This window comes from Manis javanica, chromosome 1, assembly GCF_040802235.1.
Source record: "Manis javanica isolate MJ-LG chromosome 1, MJ_LKY, whole genome shotgun sequence".
Taxonomy (NCBI): Eukaryota; Metazoa; Chordata; class Mammalia; order Pholidota; family Manidae; genus Manis; species Manis javanica.
This window is the reverse complement of record NC_133156.1, coordinates 122,290,455-122,303,135: the sequence shown is the minus strand read 5'-3', so window position 1 is coordinate 122,303,135 and position 12,681 is coordinate 122,290,455.

Below are 12,681 nucleotides of genomic sequence, written 5' to 3'. Positions count from 1 at the left end.
TCCTGGGTCAAGGGCTGCAAAGTGTGGTCTTGTTCCCGCCCACAGCAGAGTGTAGGCCAGTTTAGGTCATGCTACCCTGGAAGACAGAGAGGTGGGAGACTCCAAAGGAAACATCCCACTCAGGGCTATCAGCAGCAGAAGGATAAAGTAAAAGCAAGCATGTTAGCATCATAACTGTGTCCTCCTCTTTTCTCTCCAAGCCCTGTCTGGCTGTTCACCCACAGACAAGACCCACATCAATGCTACCCCAAGCCCTGGAGCAAATGCTCTTTTATTTTTCTCACATACATCCACTTATTTCAGTGGGACCAGGGACAGAGCTGCTTCTACACACACCCACATGCAAACTGTGGAATCTTGGGTTGGTTACTGAGCCTCAAGCTCCACATCTAGAAAGTGACAGAATGAAAATATCCACATCATACTACACTGTGACAATGAAATTAGGTAAAGCACACAAAATGCTGTGTCAGTTGTTAATTGATGTGAAACTGCCTTCATTATTGCTCATGTGAATTCTTACTCCAGAAAAGAAGCTCTTTGCAAATGCTTCCTGCTCAGCAGTAAAATCTATCCCCTCCAGTTCACAGGAATCAGATCAGCTTGAAGGAGAGCATAGGCTGTGCCTCTAGCCCAGAAGGGCATATAATAGTTACTGGTATCTGGAGGAGAGCCTACTAAGGTGAAGCCATCAGGAGTGGGCTAGGTATACAGGTTTCCCCCGCCTTTCCTATGAAACCAATAGGTGTTCCTATGAAGCCTTTCATAAGCCAAAATCATGTAAAGTGAAGATGCTATTACTATTCATGTATATGGAAAAAATTGGGGGCATTCCCAGGCCCAAAAAAGTAACCTCTCTTAGGCTTTTTCTGGTACCTTAGGACACCTCATGCTAACCAATGCTCAAAATAAATCGGAGATAAAGTGCAGACAGTCCCAGACACAGCTCACAGCTCTGGCAGCCTGATGCTTCGAGTCTGAGCGCAGGTCCAGGGAGGGAGCTGAGCAGGGCCACTCTCCCTGCTTGGGCAGCGTGTTGCCCCTGCAACAGTCTGTGCAAAATTCTGAACACTGTTCTTGCTTTTCACCTTTTTTTATAAAAATGAAAATCCTCTTTAGATTTCTTTTAGTTAGTGAAAACAGGTAGTAATGTAGGTCTTTCATTAAAAGTGAAGTGACATAATGTGAACTTTCGAAAAATGGTGGCTCTCTGTACATTTTTTTAAAACTCCTCAGATAATTCTGAGGATGAGCCAATAGAGGAGCCCTGAGCCAGCCTCTCCTGACTCCCACATCCTACAGTTTTCCAATTTTCTTGATGAGAATCACTTGGGGTACCTGCTGAAAATACAAATGCCCACACTCCATCACAGATGCTCTGAATCAAATCTTAGGGGGAAGAGACCTAGGAAGCAGGTGAATCTTATCATCTTAAAGTTGGAAAACACTGACTCAAGTTTCTCAAACGTTTAACATGTATAAGCATTAACTAAGAACCTTGTTTTTAAAAAGTGACCAGGTGTGCCCACTATAACTCAAGAAATTTTAATCTGGAGTAAACCCTGGGATTTAACACCTTCAGTTGATCCGTGAGTCTCCTGCTCCATCAGAAATGCTGCCCCAAGCCTTTGGAATAACTTCTGAGGGTGGAGGACAAGTCTTAGGTGGTGCCAGCTCCAGCCGCCCTGCTGGACTGGACACTCCTGCTTAATCTTCTTGATGGCTGTTGAGAAGGGCTGACAAATTCTGAGAAGGGACAATCCTGAGCCACTCCAAGTCTTGGCAGTGGAAGCTCTGAAATGGGGCACGTGTCATGAGGGGCCAAGGAAAGCCAGAGAAGCTGTTCCAAGCACAGCTCGCAACGACCCCGCCCCTTCAAACTGTGAGCCACCTCACCTGTGCCTCTGCCCAGAGGAAGAGCGTTCCTGGCCTCCCACTGGGGATCTCCCCTATGGCCCACCAACTGTCAACATGCCCGGGAGATAGGTGGGTTTTCCTTCGGCATCCACACTCGCAGCCGCCCACCACCACTATCCAGGACTCACCACCCAGACTCCACTATGGACAAAGTCCCCTCAGGGCCATGATGTGGTCCTTGCTCAAGGGTGTCGGTGTCCCCAAACAAGGAACCATTGGTTATGGAAAGTGAGCAGCATAGGGGCATTTTCTTCCTTTCCCTAAATTCCTGTCAGCACACGAGAATTTCTGCCTTCTCCAATGTATTGAAGAACAAGCTGCTATTTCCTTGTCACCTTTCATTGGCCTTTCTGCACGTGATAACAGAGTCAGTTTATCAGTGTGGGGAGGGGTGTCCTTGTTAGGGCTCTGCCCTCAGGTGGAGGCATCTATCCAACAGATAGCTGTATCCCTTACTCTGCATCCCAGAGATCCACGGCTTGTCCCTTTGATGATGTGAATCTTAAGGTATGAAGTCAGATATCTTAAGGTATGAAGCCAAAACAGTAGGGAAAAACTTGCTTAAAAATACAAGAGGGCCAGGACTTCACTATTTGTCTTTAAAAAGTAACAAAGCAATCTTATTTCTGGACTGCCACACCTCCCATCTGTGTTAATCCCTCTTTAGAAATCAAGATCAACTAAAAGTGTTGTGACTAATACAGACAATGAATCCCGGAGCCTGGGGAGCTGGCTCTTCCTAAGACACAGAGGGACAGACTGACTTGACTGGCTGACGGACTGGAGAGACTCCCAGCTGAACCCACACCTGACCTGTACTGATTCCTACAGTTGATTTTTCTTGTCACCAACTGACATTAAAAAAAAAAAAAAATGGAAGGAGGTGACTTCTAGTAACATCTGCAGATTGAACACAGTCGTCTACTTTCTTCCCCTCCTAAAACACCACTAAAAGGCCAGTAAAGAGATTTTTCTCTCTTAAGACATAAATCTAAAATGCTGGTAGTCCATAAGAGGTGCTAAGAGCAGAATTTTGGAAGACAGAAAATACATGAATGTATCTCCTAAGCTGGAAGCTGAGAATCAATTTGATTTCCACCAAGAAATCCTCAAAAGGCTTAGAATGTAGCAGAAACAAGTACCTTTAGAAGGAGGGGCTGAACCATGGAGCTGAAATAAATAGGAGTGATTAAAAATCTATAGAGTCACAAAATATAGAAAATACAGAAAATCCCCCAATCCCCCTCCAGGATAGTCATGTTATACAATTTGCTGCTTTTCTCCCAATAAATCATATAGGGTCCTTTGTGACCCTTTAAACAGTGTACATTTATTATCTCTTTTTTTTTTTTAATGAAAGGAGGATGGGGAGGTGGGAGGAAGGGATTCTCCATTGACGAACATGTTGACGGCCAGTTTTCGCCTCTAGATCTGGATTTTTTAAGTCCCGCGCACACCGGCAGCTCAAGATGCCAAACAAACTCTGCCACAGTGAGGAAATTTCAAGGTGAGAACAGCTGAGTGCTGTTCTCAGTAGCTTGGCATCAGTTTACATCCTTTAAACAGGTCCATCCAGGCACTCCCCATCTTCTTTCTGCCAGGCCACAGGCCTACAGGAAGCCCAGGCCCTCAAAGATACCATCTTACTGGCCAGCCCTGCTGACTTCATGCCTCTAGCCAAGGCTAAGGTCATTTCTCTAGCTCCTCACTGGTCTTGAAGGAGAAGACCAGTGAGCACATCTGGTGTGGAGCACATCTGATTGCAAGTGCAACATCCTATGTGGGGATTAGGTCTTTCTAGTCATCTATACCACATACTTCTACCCTTTTCTAGGCTGGTCTATGTCTCCTTGCTGAAACTGAAACCTGCCAAGTCACATTCCTCACCGCCTGTATGCTGGAAGACCCTTTTTTTCTCAGTCATTTCTGCTTGCTCTTATCAAAGCTCCTCTTGCCTGGGCCCACCCAATCTTGCCATTGTCAGAAAGCTCACTCTAGACCTTTTTTCCTTCTGCTAAAAGGCTTTCTCCTAGCTCTGCCTCAGCCAGCCCTAGCATGCCACGTCCAGTCTGGGACTCTTTTACTCCAAAGCTCTCCAATCTCTCCATTTTCAAGATAAAGACCTTCATCTGGTTCTGGAAAGCCTAATGGACTAAAAATCATAGCCCTTTAGACTCTTAAGATCTAGTCTCACTTGCATTTTAATGCATAAACCTCTTGTAGCCTGCCTGAACCTTAGTCACCATCTTTGGGAGAAGATTTCCAAACAGGTTCAAGAAGCCCACTTACCTGAAACAGGAACACTATGGTCGTTTTACTCATGGGGACTCTAATGTTGCTGGATGCTTCTCTCTGGTAAATCCTGAATTCTGGCCTCACATCTGGGTCTCTAGCCTACACTCTTACTGAAGAACCTACAAAACATGTTAAAGATCACTAGTACACACCTATTTTTCATACTGTTAAATACTGTTAGCCCTGGAGCAGCCTAGTGGAGATGGTTTCCTGCAGCACCATGTAGTCATTGAGACTGCACACTCTGGAGCATTGAATCCTGGCTCAGCTGTGGGACCTTAAGCAAGTTACTTAACTTCTTGTTTACTCATCTGGCGATAGTAATAGTACTTGTGCATTTTATATCATATAGCACATGTATATCCTTAGAACGGTACCTGGCACATAGTGAATGCCAAATAAATGTTATTATCAGTAGCCCATCCAGCCCTTCAAGGAGGACCCAGCCCCACCCCAAAACTTACTCTCTACCCCCTCTGCTGACCACATGTCTAGAGATACTGTCATTGCATTCATCACTCATTAATCAGTGGTCTCCTAGGACAGAAGCTATATCTTAATCATCTTTATATTCCCTAATATCTGGTGCAGAGCTCAACATTTTGCAGCTGTGCAATAACTGTTTGTGGAATTAATATCTTTTTTAGAGTAGAGAGAATAGCGGACAGTTCTGAACTACTCAGCAGACCTTAATTTTCAGAGACCTAAGAGGAAGTTATCCCGCTAGCCACACCCCCTGTGGCACCTGGGACATTTCCTCTCTTGATTTTAACTTCTTTCCCATCTTTATGGAGGCAAGGTGAGACATCTGCAGGGAAAAGAAGGTGCTGGAAGTGTGAAGGAGGATCTGAGTCAATGTGACTGATCCCTATCAGCAAGGCAGCCAATTCTGTTGCTTTGTGTTTCTTGACCTTTTCAAGATGTCAGTTTTCAAGATTCTTTCCCAGCAAGAGCACCCTGCCTTCCCCACACTTCCCTCAACATTGCTGTACCACCCTGGAGTCTGTTGATCACAGTTGTGTTTACAAATACTACGGCAACTCCAGGAGCTCTGGCAAATCTAAAATATCCTGCCAGGAAATAGAGCACAAGGCTGGAACCATCAAAGCCCTCTGGACTCCCGGCCTCACCGGGAGAGTTTTAAGGACATCTGCCTCACATTCCCAGGCGAGCACTGCACCGTGATTTTCAGGGCATTTTCACCTTCTAAGGCCTCATATCCCTCTCCTCAGGGACATTTAAAAACTTTTCCTCTTGCCAGTAACTGCATTACAGTTTAGCTCCAGATCCTCACTAAAGGGATTTTCAACTTTTTTTGATGGTCTGATTTTAATGGGACAGCACATCAAATGTGATTTTCAATGTGTCCCTATCCCCTTCCCTTCATCTCTTCAGTTTATTTGTACACCCTGTTATGAGGGTTCAAGTATAAGGAGTGTTTGGGGGAGGTGATCCCAGGAAACACAGGAAGAAGAGATGGGAAGTGAGATAGGAAAAAGAAGACAGCATGATAGAGTCCATTTCTCCTCTGAAAAACTGGAGCATAAACCCATTTGGGAACACAAGAAGTCAATTAGAATGTATTTTTGAAGCTACCAAACCCAAGGGATGAAAGAGCCAAAAACTTATATGCCAACTTTCATCAGTTATGGTTGAGGACTTCTGGTAGGGGAGACAGGACTAGTCCTAAGGCACTGCTCGCCTGCTGAAAGAATGCCCTGGGCTGCGAGAAGCCTGACACTACAATGGTAAGGTAAGAGGGCACCAAGAGCAACCCTAGATACCCTGCCTTGGCCCCATGTTCAAGACTGGGGGATTCTCCCCTCTGTATGTGTATATTTTGTCTTTCTTGTCCCAGACAGAATGGATGTTGGTGATATGCACATGAGATTTATCCTTGGCAATAGTTCTTTTCCCAGTAAGTGTGGAGCACATCTGATTGCAAGTGCAACATCCTATGTGGGGATTAGGTCTTTCTAGTCATCTATACCACATACTTCTACCCTTTATTTCCAAGCCCTTTAGATAGTTGAATATGGCTATCTTGGCCTGTCAGCTCTTCATTTCTCCAAACTGGATATCTCCAGATTCCCTAATATGTATAGTACAGTAAGACTGTATTTGAGTAATGTTTTACCTCCTTGCATACCACTGAACATGGTCATACCACAATTGCCACTCACTCTGAGTCTTCCCATACCTCCCTCATCCCCTCATCTCTGCCACTTTCTGTAAGTTTGGATCTTGCTGGTATAAGGAAGCATAGTCAAATTGCCTAAAGGCTAGGTAGATGCCCTATTTTACTGTCAAAAACTGTGAAGAATCCATAGTTTACCCTCTCTGCAAGCAAACAAGCTTCACAGATGCTGGCAGAAGATGAAGAGACAAAGGACTTTATTATTCATGGCACAGCAAATAGCATAAACATCAGAATATTTGTGTCAGTGCCTCAAGCCCAAACTTCCACAAGGCAATGAAAATAGGATCATGTGACACTGGCACATGTAGCTAATTGCTTTACAGGTGAGTTTAGAGAACCTGCATCTTTTATAATGACCAAAAAGCAAATACACCTGTCCGTGGCTCCAGTGGGAGAAATCTTTTTTATACCAGACCATAGGCAAATCTATTTCTATCTTCCAAGCTTTTTGCTATATAAATGCCTTTAAGAAGACAATCCAAAACAAAGATCAATTAGTACCTCTCCTCAAATGTCATACAGAAATATGAGAATTGGATAACTCTCTCACAATATTTACATAATAGGTAGATAAGTTTAGAAGAGTACATTAATTCTTATAAAGAGTACTCTAATTTCCACTTGACTTCCATTCTTATTTCAGAGACGATTTATTTATATTTTGGGAAATTTTAGTTCTCAGCTTCTAGCCACCAGCCTCCCTGTCAAGTCTCTTAATTAAGGAAATACACAAATACTTAAAATATATTAGTGGAGTCCCTACTTAATAAACACTGAGTTTTTTAAAAGTTAAGTAAAGGATTGTAGAACTTCCACTGTGAGCTAAGATGAAGTGGCATAGACCAAAATTACTCTCCCACCCAAAACAACTAAAAACCACAGACAAATTATATGAAACAATGGTCTTCAAGACATTGGACATCAAGTAATGAAGGACAATGAACACTAAAAGATGAGGCACAAAATAAGGTGAATCCTACAATTCTTCCAGCTTACTGCCTAGAGAAATTTTCCAGAATATGGAATAGGAAGGATAAATTTAGCTGGAGCAGCATTGTCCCTGAGTTGATAAGAGGTGGAGCTGAGAGTCTAAGGAGGCCAAAGAGGCTAGAGCGTGCAGGGGTGAGATCTGGAAGGAAAAGGGCTGCGTACAGAGCGCTTGGAGTCCACAGATGGTTCCCCACAAGTCTTTGATTGAGCGGTAAGCAACATTTGTGCTTGAGAAAATCACCCAAGCAGGGGTGGAAAGATACCCAATGAGACTAAGGGGAACTATACTCAAAGATCATACATTGTGAAAAAAACATTCCTGGTTCCACAGACTAGAGGAGAAAAACCTCATAATTCATGGTTATCAGGTAGCATATACTCAAAAGTTTTACCTTGGTATTGGGGAAAAACTAGCCCTAGACTAAAAGCTGTTCTAGTCCTACCTAGCACAATCTAAAAGCAAGACCCAAAAGGATCATACTGTTAGAATAGTAAGCTTAGTAACAGTGAAATGGTAACTATTTAAGAAAAAAAAAAACAACAGAAAAAGCCTGAAAAAAAAGAAGAACAGATTATCTGTGAGTGGAACAACTTCAAGTGGCCTGATAAATGTGTAATTAGAGCACCTGAAGTAGGAAAGGAAATAATAATGGTCAGAAATTTAATGAAAACTGTAGAAATCACAGATATAAGAAATTCAACAAAATCCAAGAAGAAGAAACACAAAGAAAACTAACTAAAGCACATCATAATGATATTGCATAAAATGAAAAAGATGATATCTTAAAATGAAATCATCATTTGATAGAGTAAATCTTAAAAGCATTTAGGGAGGTCATTATGTGACTACTATGGCCTATTATTAAGGTAATTATATGCAAAAGATCAAAGATAAAAATTATAGAAGATCTCTACTAAAAAAAATACAGGTCAGACAGAGCTAGATAAAGCAGGATATTCAAACTACAGAAATAGAATTATATACCCAGCAAAAATATATCTTTTAAAAATGTGAAAGAAAGACTTTTTTCAGTGATAGGCAAGGTGAAAGGATATACCACCAGCAGATTTTCACTGTAATACCAAATGAAGTAATTCAGGCAGTTAGAAAATTGTACCAGATGGAAATCTGAATATATACATGTAAATAAAGAGTGTAACTATGTAGATATAAGTAAAATGCTTTGCCTTATTATTTAAATCTCTTTGGATGATAATTGACTTTATAGGAAAAAGTGTGAGGTTTATAATGTATGTAAAACTAAAATGTAGAACAATAATAATATGAAGGTCAGGAGGAAGATGTGAAATTATACTACAATCAGGCTCTAATACTATATATTAAGTGGTATAATATCACATGAAAGTATATTGTGCTTAGTTAAAAATGTTTATTATAAACTATAAAGCAACCACTAGAGAATGCAATAGAGTTATAGCTATTACACAAGACTAGAGATAAAATGGAATAAAAAAATATACTTAGCCAAAAGAAGGGTATGCTATGGTCTGAAATGTATCCCCCCTCCCAAGTTCAGATGTTGAAATCCTAATGCCCCAGTTGATGGTATTAAGAGGTGGGGCCTCTGGGAGGTGATTGGTCAAAGGTATCTGCCCTAATGAACTGGACTAGTGCCCTTACAGGACACTCCAGAGATACCTCTATCCACTTCTACCATGGGAGGACAACAAGAAGTCTGCAGCTGGGAAGAAGAGCCTTCACTCCATCATGCTTTCACCCTGATACTTGGACTCCTAGACTCAGAACTGTGAGAAATAAATTTCTGCAGTTCATAAGCTACCCAGTCTTTGATATTTTATTATAGTTAAAATGAACTAAGACAGGACACAAAAGAAAAAAACAAGAACGAAGAACAGATGAGATAAATAACAAACAGAGCAAAGGGGAGATTTAAACTCAACTGTGTCAATAATCATATTAAATGTAAGTAACCTAAACACTCTAATTAAAAGGATTTAAAAGAAAAAGAACATGCTATCTACCATAAACATACTTTAAATATAAGAACCAAATAAGTTAATAGTAAAAGGTAGGCTGAATAATGGTCCCCCAAAGATATTCACATACTAATCCCTGGAACCTGTGAATATGTTATTTACCTTAGATGGCAAAAGGGATCTTGCAGATGTGTTAAGGACCTTGAAACAAGGAGATTAACCAGGCAGGCCCAATGTAATCACAAGGTCCTTATAAAAGAGAGTAAGGAGGGTCAGAGTCAGAACAAGCCATGTGACAATGGAAGTAGAGGTAATTAGGGGGATGTCATGATGTTCTCCTGTTGACTTGAAAGACAGAGGAAGGGCCATGAGCCAAGACATCTAGAAAATAGAAAAGGCAAGGAAGTGGATTCTTCCCTAAAATCTCCAGAAGGAACCAACCCGATGACACCTTGACTTTAGCCCAATTTGACTGACTTTGGACTTTTGACCCCAAGAACTATAAGATAATACATTTCTGTTCTTTTACATCACTAAATTTTTAGTATTTTGTTACAGCAGCAATAGGAAACTAATACAGATAGAAAAAGATATGCCATGTTAACAATAACCAAAATAAAATAAAGTAGTATGACTATTTTAATATCAGAGAGTAGGTTTTGGAGTAAAATTATATTGCCAAGGATAGAAAAGCTCACTATATAATGATAAAGGGGTCAGTTCTTCTAAATAACAATTCCAAAAATGTATGTATCTAATAACAGAGCTTTGAAAATTCATCAAACAGAAACTGATGGAACTTCAGGAGAAGTTGCTAAATCAATAATTGTAACTGCACATTTCAATGTCTATCAGTAATTGATAGGAAAAAATAGACTTGAATAGTACTACCTGTTAACTTGACCTAATTGATATTTCTAGAAGACGCCATACAACAACAGAATACACATTCTTTTCAAGTACACACAGAACACAGACTATATTCTGAGCAATAAAACGAATCTTTGTCAATTCAAGAGGATTTATATCATACAAAGTATTTCTGTGACCACAATGGAATTAAATTAGAAATCAATAGCAGCAAAATATCTGGAAAATCCCCAAATATTTGGAAACTAAGTAATATACTTTTCTGACAGCTTTATTTAGGTATAATTGATGCTGGGGTTCCTGTCTGTTGAGTCAAAGAATGAACTTAACAAACAATCAAGGTAGAGGGAGAGGCTTTTATTTAAAGATGAAGTGAGAAGACAGAGAGCTCCTGGCTCACGCCAGCAGGGGACAAGAGAGCCCGTAGTTGTGCATTGTCTAGGGGTTTTATAGGCAGTTGAGGATTTTGGGGAACATGATAAAGGGCTTAGGGGTTTGTGGACTTGTTAAGTGCTCCCTAAATATTTAAAATTAACTTAACACAAGAAATTTACTACTCTGACAATACCCTGAAATACAGGCATTTTTGTCTGGGAGCATATCAAACAAGACTGCCTGCTCAGCCCCCAAGGTGGGCTGAGCTATTGTCTGTCTGCTAAAGACTAAGTTAAGAATCTTGCTTCTTAACTTCCTGGGTGTTAAAATGCAATCTTATTTTTAAGATGGAATCCTTCCTGTCTTTTACTACACTGTTTATGGCTGGGCTTGCTTGCCGTTATTAATTGCCCAAATTGCAAACCACCTCATCAGGTCTGAAGGAGAAAAAACAGCACATAGGCCTGGGGCTTTTAGCATGCTAAAGTGAATCTTACACATGATTACAAATGATTAGCATAATAAAAAACATGGGCTACTTTCCTTTATCTAGGGAATACTAACTGTTCTTACTGAAGAAAGACTCCACAGCTTAATGTTTTACATGGAGTTTTGGTAGGGGGTTTCTTTACATGTTGTTATACTGCTTTTACTGTAATTATCTTGCCTTGATTTTTCCAGAGGCCCTCACCCTACTCTGACTACATCCATGGTCCCTGTCTCATAAATGACAGAAATTATAAACACTGAAGATGAATAAGTAACATATTTCTAAATAACCCATGGGTCAAAACAGAAATCAAAGAAAAGTTTAAAAGTATCTTAAAGTCATAAAAAGAAAACATATCAAAATGTGTAGTATGCAGCTAAAGTGGTACTTACAGATAAATGTATAGCAGTATTTACCTATATTAAAAAGAAGAAAGTTCTCAAACAGTGACTTTAGCTTCTTTCACTTTAAGAAATAAAAAAGAGAAAAGCAAATTAAACCAAGGAATTAAAATAAAGCAGAAGGAAGGAATATCAGAAGAAAAATAATGAATACAAAGCAGAAAAACAATAGAGAACTCAAGACACCAAAGCTACTTGCCTGAAAAGATCAATAAAATTGAAGACCCTATAGGCAGAATTATCAGGGAGGAGAGGGGAAAGCAGAGAAAAGAAAAATTACTAACATTATGGATGACAAAGGTGAGTGCACCTTAAATTCAACAGATATAAAAATAAGTAAATATTATGAGCAACTTTATGTCAATAAATTTAACAACTTAGATAAAATGGACCAATTCTTTGAAAGACACAAATCAATAAAGTTCATTCAACATAGATGAATCTTAAAATAATTATGCTGGAGGAAGCTAGATGAAAAAGAGTACATATGTATGATTCCATTTCTAGAAGATGAAAATTTCTAGATAGATGGAAAAAAATCTAATCTGAGAGAAAGCAAATCTGTGGTTGTCTCTGGAGGAAGAGTAGGGAAGAGGGGGAAGGAAGGAAGAGGGGAGGGGCAGAAAGAAGGGAGAGGGATGGACTACAAAGGGGCAGGAGGAAACTTTTGGAGGTCATGAACATACTCATTTTGATTGTGGATATGATGTCATGGGCGCATACACATGTCTAGACTTACTGAATTGTATACTTGAAGCATGTGCAGTTTATTTTGTGTCAGGTGGTAAGCTACTCAGATCAGTAAAAATAAATTTGTTTTTTCCCATTTGAAGAGCTGTTCTATAAATCTCAACTCAATCTACCTGTTTTTCAAATCTGAATTTGAAGGACCACCCAGCTATTAAAACCAGACCTGACACAAGGAGTATGTGCCTATGATATGCATATACAGTCCACAGAGTTCCATTCTGAAGAGAAAATAGGGAGAGAAGCTGGGTTGGGGAGAGGGAGGGCCTGGGCTTCAAGCCCTGCTGGAGCAACCCGAAGTGCTACCCCCAGAACAACAGCTTCCTTTGCCCACCCTCTCCCCAGGCAATACACAGGGGCCAAAGCAAGTGAAATCAATTTTCTTTATTCCTGGCCTGACATAAATATTCACTGGCCTGAAGCAGGAAAGCTTGTTC